Below are 13,549 nucleotides of genomic sequence, written 5' to 3' on the forward strand. Positions count from 1 at the left end.
TTCTTGTTTGCCCAAGCTTTCATAGCTAGGATTTGAAATATAAATTGATCTGAGTTCTAACCCAAAGCTCTCATGGTGGAAGGGACATGGTATAGGCACGTGTTGTTCTTTCAAGGAGTGTCAGACACTTTCAAAGGATTCATCTGCCCCAAGAAAGGTCAGCTTTGTTCCCCAGGTTCCATCAACGATCCTGGGTAGGCACTGGGTTTTAATGTTTACTGAGAGCTCTGAATTCCGTACTAGCCCATCAGGATGGAAATATCCTGGGAAACTTTTTGAGTATTTAGGCCTAAATATATTACTCTGGTCTAAATACTCCTAAGTATTTCAGAACTTCAGATCATTAGAAAGTTACCCTTCTTCCTCCCCAAACCTCACCCAGTTACTTGAAGAGGAGCTCACAATAGACCTCTCCTTGCCTAACAGTTCTAAAGCAGTAGGGAGGAATTGTTGCTAAGGTCTTTACAAGGTCACAGCCAAATATATGAAATAAACAAGAAGACCACATATAAATTTACATAAAAATATGCCTTGAATTTGCATTTAAATGCATTTTAATCTACATAAAAGTCTATTCTTGTAGAGTATAAATTTTATAATTGTTCTTCTTTAAAGCTGTCATTTATTTTTCATGCCTTGTCCACCCCCCATCCCACTTTCAGTTCTCCCCATGATGTCTGCATGCTTGGGGATGACTCCTTTCATGACCCAATCAAGATGTCATGGAGGTGCTGGCACTTTTACATAAAAAGCTCACACTAAGGCAGCCTCCATTTTTTTATCTCATCAGAAAATCCACTACATAATTTTCTTTCCTCTTCCTGCCTAGTTTCTGCTCTCTCAAGTGAATGTAAAATCCACCACTGTCAAAGAAACTTGCACCAGACAGAGTTAAACAGGCAAGGAAGACTTTATTCAAGACTATTGCAATTGGGAGAGAGACTAAACTCCATACCCTTAAAATGAAAGGTGGGCGAGGTTTTAAACACTGGAGTGAACTAGTGGAAAAGTACTGAATGACATGACAGGAGGTTGGTCAGTGGGATCAGGCCACCTGTGTTTCCCAACTGGTGCTGATGGAAGTTTGGCTCACACCCTTTCACAGAGACTGGGAGATAGGGACTCCTTCTTGATGATGCCATTTCAATGATGGCTCCCAGGTCCTTGAAAAAGACATTCCTTAGTTGTAAAACTTGCAAGAGGTTGGGAGAAGATTTATATCTTAAAGAGGCAGAGAGAGAGTTTCCAATTGCAAGTGTTCTAAAGTTTTTCTATGAAAAAGGAGGTCAGGGGCATAGAGTCAGGAAGAAACCTGACTAAAGTTGAATTAAACTGAGGGAAATGTTAAGGCTGTCTTTGTCTCTGCAGAAATAAATATAGTCAATTAATAATTATATATGCAGCTATCCAGCCCCTTCCCCATATCTGGACTTACTGCCTTCTAATATGTAGAAACTTCTTGGTTTATTTGATCAACGTGGAGGAAAGGAAAAGTCACAGTGGGAGGTTACAGCAGGAAGGTGTGGAACTCGGGACAAGTAGCTGCTTTTCCATACAATGTAAACAGAAGATGGCTTTACAAGAGTCCCCAGCTTTCAGTCAGCTGTAATCAAGAGGGTTTCCTAATTTTAGGCATTTAAGAAGGTTATTGTTTCTCTCTCTGTTTCAAGTGCTTGATAATCTTTAATGATGGTCATAATTAATGATGTCATAATTAATGATGACATAATTAATGATGTCAGCAGCATTGAGTCACTGTTTTATAGAAGGCAATGGTTTTGATGTTATCCCATAACACCCTTGTGAGTAGGGCATGAGATTCATTCATACTGTACAGAAAAGCATAGTGCGATGCCAAGAAGAGTAGTGACTTTTGTAGTCATCCAGATAGTGACATTTTGGAGGAAGTGAGATACTTTATAGTTTACCTCCACCACTTACCAACTCCGTGACCTTAGCCAGGTTACTTAACATGGCTGTGGCAGATTTTCCTCATCTATATAATGAGGATAACAAAAATATGAAACCTTAGGGTGGCTAGGAGAATTTTGTGAGAAAACAATCCATGTGCAGCCCACCAAAAACTTCCTGAGCATGTAGGAACCACTTGAAAAACATTGACAACTATGACTTATGGGATAAACCTGGGTTCTTCCTGATTCTGAAACTCACGCTTTAGGATATCATCTATGTCACTGTAACCTCGTCAGTCACCTAGAGTGTTTGAATTAAAATTTTCTATTAAACATGGAATTCCAGGAGCAGAAGGGGATGCATGATACTTACAGATGCCACCTCTTTTTTTCCTGTCTCAATTTTCCAGATAGATTTTAATTTTTTAATATCAAATACTTACAGAATCTAGTCTTTTGTAACTGTTCTGCAGGTAGTAAAATAGTCTCTGCAGCTACCTGACACTGGCGGGATTGTTCTTTGCTCTATGATATTCTCAATAACAAGAAACGATAAATATCATTTCTTTTACACAATGCATTGTTCTCTTTTCTGATTCCTTTAAGTCATTCTTTGGAGTTTTATCTTCTATAATGGTGCACTTGCAATTATAGTATTTACACTTGTTCGCTCATACTTTCTGAAAAGATGTTAAGGCCATATGCAGTACAAATGAAGAGTCATCCATCACACGCCACGGACCACTGCTTACTCCTCAGCAGGGTTTCTTTGTACTTGACTTCTAGGACATCCTCTTGTTCATTTGCCTTCTATCTTTGTCATTCCTATAGCTTCTCCTTCATAGAGAGAGAGGTTATTATTTCTGTATTATTTTATATTCTACTTGCTTTTTGCAGAGTCACACACAGATGTATTCTGTATACACGAGTGGTTTGTAAATGTAACTCACTTTCTGAATTCATAATCCTCATTCATGCCCATAGAGCATAAGATTGACAGGATGTTTCTCTATCCCTGATCTTCTGGACATTGTGGTGCCAATTTTCTAACTGTAATAATCAAACCTGGATTTTATTTCATGGACAGCTTGAACAATATATATCTATTCTATTACTTCTCTTCCAAAAAAGTGTGCTTCCTTTAGATGGTGGTCTCTCAGGAATGAAGTGACTCGGTATTTGCTAATCTTGAATACAGGCAGTTCAAAGTCTCTAAAAGAAAACAGATTTCCACATATATTGTTGGAATAATTCTGAAATGTTTTGTTTATTCTTGAATATGTGACACCGTTAATGCATTTTAGTGAAGTGAAATGAAAATTTAAATGAGGTTATCAGAGGCTAAATGCTGTCACTCAGTGGCAGTGTTGATATTTTGGGCATTGTTCCAGCAGATCATAATCTGAGAGATAATGACTCTAGTTCTGTTTTTCCCAGCTGTTCTTACTGGTGGGAACAGCTGCCATTGTTACACTTGTAAACTCTATGCTTGGCAGCACTCTTGATGGAGTCTGAAAATGTATTTTTGTTTGTGAGTTTATTTTCCTGCATGGTAAAGTTATATTCAGATTTAAAGCAGGAGCAACACAGCATTATCTGGTTGACAATAACGATGCCTAGGAGAAATTAGAGGAATTCAGTTGCATTGAGCACGCATTACCTTGCATTTTCCCTTTATCCTGGTTGAATGAATCATTTGTGATATACTTACTTGAATAATATTGTCTTACATTAAAAAAGAAACCCTCAAGGACAAATGTAGATGACTGAGCCCACAGCCTGTCATGTTGTGAGATGTAAGATTAACTAAGAAATTTCTGCTACTTTTTGTGGATGATGATTCCTCATCAGGAATTCACCTTCTCTCACCTGGGTCCCTTTGTGCCCAGTGTCAAAATTGGAAGACAGCTGGACTTGATTAGAGGTGCATACAAAAAACGCTTCTCCCTCTGTGGCGCCTGTCTGCAGTGTATGGATTGAACCAGCAACTGTGGCCTCATTAGCATCGTGCCCTACCAGATGTTTCTTGGAAGAATTAATATTCGACATGAAATAATTTCTCTGAATGATCAAAAATAAAAGTAAATGGATTTGAATCAAAGTGTCTTTTTTACATGAATCATACCGTATCCAAAGGATCTTCAGATTTCCTGTCTCATAAATCATAAAATGGTACTAGACATCTCACCAGATGTCAGATATACAGCTTCAGCAATATCATATCATAGACTATCTTACTGTGAGTTTTTAAAGTTATGATTATCATTTTAAAGAGATAGATGTTTTGACAGAGACTGTTATGAGTTTTAAGCCTTTTGTTTAGTTGTATATGAAAAATACTTCAATCCTATGTTTATTGAGGCTACTTTTTCAGGGCAGAATCTTGAATGGAAACTTCAATGAAAGGAAAAATGTCCTAAGCCCAATGCATGTGGACATTGGCTAGGATTTCCTATGAATTCCCTTCTCTTTTTGCTTTCTCTTCTATATTTTCAGCCTCAAAATAACACTCAAAATCCAGTTTTGGAGTCCTTTATAAATGCCAGTCTTTTATCCACTAACTGATGGAATTTTCAATTTGCATAAATCCTTCATTTCATCAAATTGTAGAATATCTCCTATCAGCTATATTATTTCTTAAGGTGGCTTTCCCTTTTGACTTTTCTGTTTCTACTGGTGCAGTTTCCTTTGCTCAATCATTCAAGTTTTAAATCTAGGTCATTATTGCTTGTCAGTTTCTTTCACTAGACTGTATGCTCCTTAAATACTGGAATTGTCATCTTTTATTCTTCATTGCCTGGTTCAGCTCTTGCTACACCGTGGTTGTTGAATAAACATTTTTGAAATAAATGAATGTATATATTTTAACCTTTGCTTGCTCTGGTATTCTTCTTATGATTATAGAAACTGAATAGATGATCAAAAAATTTGAATGCAGAATCAAGTTATAAAAATGTGTAGAATAAAAGGTCTTGCCTTCATTTTCATCCCTCATCTGCACATCTCTTACTGCTCCCCCCCGTGGGTAACCATGGTCATTAGTTTCTTATGTTTTCTTCCAGGGTTTCATTTTGCAGGTACACATATACACACATGTGCACTCTTATTTCCTTTTTTATATCCAGAAGGTGTGTGTATCATATCACACACATTACTGTATATCTTGGTCTTTATTTGAAGTATTTTGGAAGGAAATATTTCTATGTTTGGATACAGTTCTTTCATTCCTTTCCTTTAAGTAGTACCACATTGCATTGTGAGAAGTTGTCATCATTTATTAACTATCTGAGTTGTTTCCTATTGGTAGCCATAAAAGATGCTTCAGTAAAGAGCCTTACATCATGTCATATTTGTGCAGTTAAATTCCAAGGATGTAATTTCTGGGTCCATTTTCATAATGATGACATTGCCAACTTGCCCTCAGAAAGGATGGTACTAATTTAGCCCAGCAGTATATGAAAGCACCTGTTTCCCTATAACTTCATAAGAGGGTGTCGGAGTCTGCTGTTATAACAAAATACCTGAGACCAGGTACTTTATACAGAGCAGAAACTTATTTATCACAGTTCTGGAGGCTACAAAGGCTGAGATCAAGGTGCCAGCATGTTTGAAGTGTGGTGAGGGCCTGCTCTGTAGATAGCACCTTCTCTTGTGACATCCTCATGAGGCAGAAGAGTGGAAGGGCAAAAAGGGGTTAACTTTCTCTATCAAGTCCTTTGATGAGAACAGCTAATCCCAGTGTGAGGCCAGTACCCTCCTGACTCAGTAAACTCCCAAAAGCCAAACCTCCTAATACTGTGGCATTGGGGGTCAAGTTTCATGAATTTTGGAGCAATCAACATCATTCAAATGATAGCCCAGAGTCAGTTATCAAAACTTAGATTTTTAAAAAATATCTGGAGAAAAATGTATTTGAATTCAATTTTAGTTAGCATTTCACTCATTATATGTAAATATGAACATTGTTTCATGCGTTTTGGCATCATTTCTATTTTCTTTTTTGTGAACTGTCTTTTCATTTCCTTCCTATTGGGATTTGGGTTGGTTTCTCATTAATTTAATTAGCCAGGCTTGACCCTAGTGGGAAATGTGAGCACTCCTCAGTCCCTTTCCCTGTTCCCTGACAGTTAGCTGCACTTAGCTTGGTTTTGTTTTGCATAAACTCTCCACCTGAAGGAAATTTTGATTCTCATATGGTTAAATTTATCAGATTTATGGCTTTTGAGTTTTGAGTCTGAATAAAGAAGACTTTTCTTATTTCAATATTATGAAGAATTTAGCCATGTTTTCTTCTAGTAGTTTCACAGCTTAATTAATTCACATATAGATTTTTGATCATTGGAAATTTATCATGGTGTAGAGTGTGGCATATGAATTTAGCTTTATGTTTTTCCAAATGTCTACTTAGTTATTCTTGCCAATTTTAGTAGTCCCCTTTTCCCTACTGATTTTAAAAGGTAGAAACAACTTTTACCTCATACTAAATTCCCTTTTTTTAAAAGGAATTTTGTTTTGAATTGGGATTTTGCTAGGTTTTCTAGATTCTGAATTATGTTTGATGGCCTATTTATGCATCAATACCATATTATTTTTTATTATTAATGCTTTATAATATTTTGATATCTAGTAAAACCAGTGATTCTTCATTGCTCTTCTGTTTCAAATATTTCTTCACTACATTGTTTATTCATCTGTATTAATGTTATAATCACTGTCCTAATTCTAAATAATATGATTGTGGTATTTTGTTTGGTACATTTCAAAGAAGCAAATAAACTTAACAGAGAAATAATTATTGTACGATGTTAAATCTTCCTCTCCATGAACACATACTGTGTCTTTTGTTCAATTCTTAAGTTTTGTTTTTCAGTTGCATTTTAAAATTGTTTTCATATAGATTTACACAGGTCTTATTAAATTTATTCCTATGGGCTTTATAATTTACTTTTATAGTATAGGACCTTTCCTTCTATTATACTTTCTAACTGGCTATTGTTTGCATGTGTAAAAACAATGGATTTTTTAATATTAGTATTACTCTTGTTTTCTGCAATTTTTATGAACTTACTGTTTGCCATATTTTTTATTACCATTTGTGATTTTCAGGCATAATCAGATCAGGTAAAATTAAGTCTTTTTACTTTGAATTTTTATTACTGTAATTCTTTTCATTTTGTTTTGTTTTATTTTTGCTTAGTTCTTCATTTACAACATTACATGATGGCTTTTATAGTAGTTACGCTTGTTTTGTTCCTGACTTTAGTGAGATTATTCCTATTTTTTTTGTTTGTTTGTTTCAAGCATTTTGCTTACTTTGGGGCTTAGACATCCCTCTCTCTTGCTGTAAATGTATGTGTATGAGTGTGTATATTTATAAATTGATGCGCTTTTAGCATCTACAAATATTAAGTTCAACTTAATATTTGCATCAATTTAAGTCCTCCAGAAATAAATGTTCAAAAAGGATTAGACAAGCAAGAGATTTATTGAGATAAATACATAAGAATAAAAGAGCAGGGGTTGGTAGGCCTGCGCACAGCACTGCAGGCCTGAGACCGACAATGTTAAATGAGAGACGGGAGGGAGACCTGACAAGAAGGCTGTCAGACCCTAGTGCTGTTCTCAGAACGTTTGGTCACAGTGATGTGGAGTTCCTGAGCCAAAGATTCCCATCAGAGGATTCTGTAGATCTGCAGGACTGGACTTCCTTCGTGTTCCTTCTGTGTCTGCCTGGGAGAATCCTGAGGGAAGTGTGGTCTCCATGTGCCTGCAGCGGAGATCCCGACGGGGGTCGGCTTGGGCTGCCTGTTAGCCATGCTTGCTGTGCTCCCCGCAGGAAGGAAGGAATCTATTGAATCAGAGCTGAGAACTGCATTTCTGTGGCTTCCACAAAATTACACTTGTAGTTAACTGCTGGTTGTGTTTATTTTCATGTAGAATGCTTGCATTTCTACTCTTAGGGCACACTCACATTTTCCTGAGTGAAAGATGAGGGTCCAAGCCTTTTGGGTCTTAGGTAACCCTCAGTTAATATTTGATACAAACACTGGTGGATTTGTTCCCCTTCTAGAATGCACACTTAAAAGATCAAAAGCGAAGTAGACACTTGGAATAGAAATTTTTACATCTAAGAATATTGAATTTAGGAGTCACTTATTATGGCTTCTTCAGTAACAGGATGAACGGGAGAAAATGTACCACAAATTTTGAGCCGTAGTGTGGTAGAAACATAAGTCTTAAAATCTGATAGGCAGCTTATGATCACAGAAACAACATGAACTTTGGAGTTAGATAAGCCTGGGTCCAAAACCTGGTCATTACCACAAATTATTTATTTAACACTATGAGCCTAAGGTACTGTTTCTTTGGATGTAGGTAGAAAACATTTCCCAGCATCCCTTGTACTGGGTATGGACATGTGACTAATTCTGTCCTCCAGAATGGGAGTGGAAGGGCTGTGTGCCACTTCTAAACCTGGCCATAAAACCTTCAACATGGCATTCTCCCTTCTTCTAACTGGATTCAAACAATAATGAGGCAGTAGGGGATGGCAGAGCCATCAGATGAAAGGAACTCACCCTAAATGATGGCCTGGACAAGAGCTATAATCATGAAAACCCACCCAGTAGCTTATGTAAGCAAGAAATGAGCATGCGTTATGTTTGAGCCATTCAATTACTGGGTCTATCTATAACTTAGAATACTGATATGTGATCTAGTGAGAATTCAATGCTAATACATAAAGAATATTTAATTCACAGTAGATGCTCAATAAATATTAAATCCTACCCTCATTGGTAGCTTAGCCAAAGGGTACTTGGAAATGCATAGGTTTTAAATAATAGAAATAAAGTTAAATAATCTAAATTCAGGCTGTTTCCAAGATCCATACCAATCATAATCAAATTCTTAATAATTCTTATTTTATAGCATATCACTATCTGTAGAAACGTAGCAGTACAGGAGGGATAGAGTTGGAACATTTTGCACAGCTTGTTCAGATGTGGGAGGATCATTATTCACTCATATATGCATGAGTTAAAAGAAACTCTCATGCCACACATGAATTCTCCAGATGTAGAAATAATATTTTGTAGCTGATCTCTTACTGAGTGAGTTCTAGAGAAAAGCTATGACGTGCAGTTTTTGGCACTAGACAATATCTTCACAGCAGGAAATTCAGTAACATTAAAAACAATATTTTTTAAACAACTTAGTTGTGTTGGTCACTGTTGCTAGGCATGTAAGCCATATGACACTCACAAAAGAAATAAAGTAATTGTGCATTCTAATTATTAAGAGAAGAAAACAAAGATCTCTAAATCCTTAATGTTGACCCTAACTCTGTTTCTAATGCTAACACTCTAACCCTAAGTATGTCTGCATGGGCTTGAGGTCTTGTGCATAACTACACAAAATAACAGAATGGCACTCCTGGAGGGGCTGGTAGAAAGCAGTTTACACAGGCAATCTCCTTTGAGCCTCAGACTAGCCCTTTGAAACCGGCACTTCCCACCATTTATAGATGGTGTAACTGAGGTTCAGTGAAAGCAAATAATAAATAGAGCAATGCACCCAAGAGTGAGGAGTTAAGCCTGGATTTGATTATGAATCTGACTGCACTCAAACCTATGTTCCCTCCACTAGACAACACTAATTTACCTGGGATTAGCTGTGTAGGCTTGAGTCTTTTTTCCCAAACAACTGAATTTTTCATTTGAAAACGTAAACTTTTTTTTTATGATTCGGCAACCTTTCTAAAACCCAGCCTTGGCTTAGGATGAGTTGTTGTTATGCATGTTATCTCTTGATATGTTGATATGTTGTTATCTCTTTTGTTGTCACACATGCAGGGCAGTGCTATCATCAAGGGATACCAAAGCACTTCTGCCAGCTGTTCTAGGAAAAGGCAGGGCTAGATGAGCCCCCTTTTCCAGTTAGTTTGTCCTGTTTCCACATTTGCTGTTTTTAAGAAAGGCATGAAAGGGCCCCGTTTTTTCCAAAGAATTATTTTAAATCACTATTCTTTACCGCCAAAGAAGTGCTCACTAGACACAAAGAAATGACTAATATCTTAAATCAGAACACCTAAATTGATTTCTGATACTGTCATTTACAAACTGTGCAGTTTTTGTTAAATTAAATATTCTCTGACCTTCAGTTTTCATGTATGACAAATGTGAATATTAATACCTGTGTCATATGATTATTGTGTCAACTTAATGAAATATGTAAAAAAGTGTTTCAAAATCGGCCGGGCATGGTGACTCACACCTGTAATCCCAGCACTTTGAGAGGCCGAGGCAGGTGGATCACGAGGTCAGGAGATCAAGACCATCCTGGCTAACACGGTGAAACCCCTTCTCTACTAAAAATACAAAAAATTAGCTAGGCGTGATGGCGGGCACCTGTTGTCCCAGCTACTTGGGAGGCTGAGGCAGGAGAATGGCGTGAACCTGGGAGGTGGAGGTTGCAGTGAGCCGAGATCGCGCCACTGCACTCCAGCATGGGCAACAGAGCGAGACTCTGTCTCAAAAAAAGAAAAAAGAAAAGTGTTTCAAAATCTAAAATATTTACTAATTGCTAATATTTTCACCACTAAAAAGTAAAGATTTCAATGCTTAAGTTCTTCAGATAGAACAACAGCTCACATCCTTGGGTATTTACTAATTTATTTTGCGTTTGGCTCAACTTACAGCATAATTCCTTTCCACTTTTTGTCTTGATTTGGGTATGTATTGCTGTTATATGTGATTATGATTGTGATTTTGTGTGTGTGTGTGTGTGTGTATGTGGTGTGGTGGGTAGTGGCAAAGACATCCTTATACTCTGTTTTCAACTACATATTTGTAATTGGAAGATACTCTTTTGCCTTCTCTTTCAACACAAAAAATAACCCCTTTTCTGAGAATATTTTCTTTAGCTATCTTTCCAATCTATCTATTTCTCCTCTGTGCAGTTAGGAGAATGCATTGATCCGAGTATCCCTTCCAGTTCTGAAACTCTGATTCCATTGCTATCTGTTGAACTGCCTCCAAGCTGTCCCTGTGCCTTTGAAGTTTATGGCCACAGTTCACTGCATCAGATCACAGAAGTGATGAAGGCTGACCCAGCATTCTATGCTATTTTCAAAGAGTGGATCATGGCTGTTTTATAATGAACGTTAAGCCTACCCTCTATTCTGAAGTTAAATGACATTCTTCATTTAAAATTTGAAAGTTGCTTCCAAAATCAATAATCACCTGGCAACTGTGGTAATAGGTCTTTTGGACATGTAGAAGATAATTATATAATCTCTTTTTTTAGAATACAACATGAAATATTAAGAAAGAAGGGTTTGGGGGACAGTTTTTGAACACAAATGCGATGTGAGTTATGTTATGGTCAGATGCTCATGTTTATGAAAGTTCTCCTTATGGCCAGATGGATAAACCATTTGTTGTAAATAAATGGCAAAATATGGGATAATAAAACAGCAGCTGGTGAGGGTTTGGCTGGAATGTGCATACGTACACAAAAATACACACACAACACACACACACATACATATACACAACAACATACATATTAGAGATAAATGTTATTCATTAATTTCATTTTCTTAACATGAAAAATACAAATAAAAATATATATCTAGGCAGTGTTTTGTGCACCAAATAATGTTCTGGTTGCATTCTAACTTTTGGAGACCTCACAAGGAAATAGCCTCTTCTTTTTTTTTTTTTTTTTAATTTAAGTTCTAGGGTACATGTGCACAATGTGCAGGTTTGTTACATATGTATACATGTGCCATGTTGGTGTGCTGCACCCATTAACTCGTCATTTACATTAGGTGTACCTCCTAATGCTATCCCTCCCCCCTCCCCCCACCCCATGACAGGCCCCAATGTGTGATGTTCCCCTTCCTGTGTCCAAGTGTTCTCATTGTTCAATTCCCACCCATGAGTGAGAACATACAGTGTTTGGTTTTCTGTCCTTGTGATAGTTTGCTGAGAATGATGGTTTCCAGCTTCATCCATGTCCCTACAAAGGACATGAACTCATCCTTTTTATGGCTGCATAGTATTTCATGGTGTATATGTGCCACATTGTCTTAATCCAATCTATCATTGATGGACATTTGGGTTGGTTGCAAGTCTTTGCTATTGTGAATAGTGCCACAATAAACATACGTGTTCATGTGTCTTTATAGCAGCGTGATTTATAATCCTTTGGGTATATACCCAGTAATGGGATGGCTGGGTCAAATGGAAATAGCCTCTTCTTATAGAAGGTTCTATTTAGACAGAAAAGAGCTGGCTGGCCAAATTCAGGGTGTCAAGGGCAGCACTTCAGTCTCTTCAGGTTGGTATGCCTGCTGCGATAGCTTCTGTTACCCTAAAAACACTGCTCTGAGAGCCACCTGTGTTGGTGCCTACTCCTCCATGGGAGTTTGGGTCAGAGGGCACATTCTGCTTATTCATGTGCCAACATAAGGAAACCTCAATAGGAACCCTAATATTCATGTCCCAAAGACTGAACTGAATCTACAGTGGTATCCCCACAATCCAGCAAGTGAGATTCAGAGAGAAAAAGTCATGTATTAGTTGGGTGCAAAAGTAATTGTGCTTCTTGCCATTACCTTTAATGAGGTAACTAAATTACATAGCCATCGTCAAGGTATGCTTGCAGAAGATGTTGAAAATTAGTGTAACTTGGCCTTTTAATGTGAAGGAGACACTTTTCTCATTAAGAGAGTTCAAGTCCCCAGTAGTGAATATTGTAAATGGGCTCTGATTAGGTCACAAATTATGAATTTTAGGTTATGAGAACCTTAGGAAGATTTAGGAGGGTACACAGGGCTGGCTGGCCACAGAATGGTCCCATACACAGGCATGTCTGCGTTTTCAGAAGAGGAGAAATATACTGTGTTTCTCTAGTTCTCCTTCTGACAAATATGACAATGAGGACCTACATGGAAAACAAACTTCTCATTAGTTTTCTTTTCTGGAACAATTTAGAATTATGAATCCACTTTTCTCTGAGAACTGGACTCACAAGACCTGCAATTCAGTTGCCGTCTCACTCCATGAGGACACTTGGTGCTGTTCTTGTCCGAGCATACTTCATGAGTCTACTCAGTATTGCTAGCTATGCACTCATCTGAATGGGCTTTTACTTGAAGCTGGGCTGGGAAATGTTTTGTTCAGTGAGTATTCTGTGTGTTTTAAGCATTTGTTTTTATATTTTTCTTCTGTCTGGAAAAAAGGGGTCAGAAGGGTTCAAGAGCTCTTTTCCTAACTTTCTCTAATGGTAATGTCCTCAAAACCCAAACACAACAGATTTTTAATGCTCTCTGTTCTAATCACCGCTTTTGACAGCGTCTAATTATAACAGGTGTGCTCTTCTAAAAGATCACCATGTTTTATGCTAATCCCTTGAGCTGTTTTGAGATCCTTTGAACCTGCAGAACGTTTGTAATTTCTTACTTGTAAACGATTAATATATGCTGAGTATTCACAATGCTAATTAATCCACAAGAAGGTTGAATTGGTGAGTGCTGTGCATCATAGAGCCTGTGGTTGTATATATTATAAACCTACCTGATTTCCTTTTTCATTTTGATTACTAGAGAATCAGTCATTTCCTGGCAGTTA

The sequence above is a fragment of the Pan troglodytes genome, chromosome 14 (genome assembly GCF_028858775.2).
Source record: "Pan troglodytes isolate AG18354 chromosome 14, NHGRI_mPanTro3-v2.0_pri, whole genome shotgun sequence".
In the NCBI taxonomy this organism is placed as follows: domain Eukaryota; kingdom Metazoa; phylum Chordata; class Mammalia; order Primates; family Hominidae; genus Pan; species Pan troglodytes.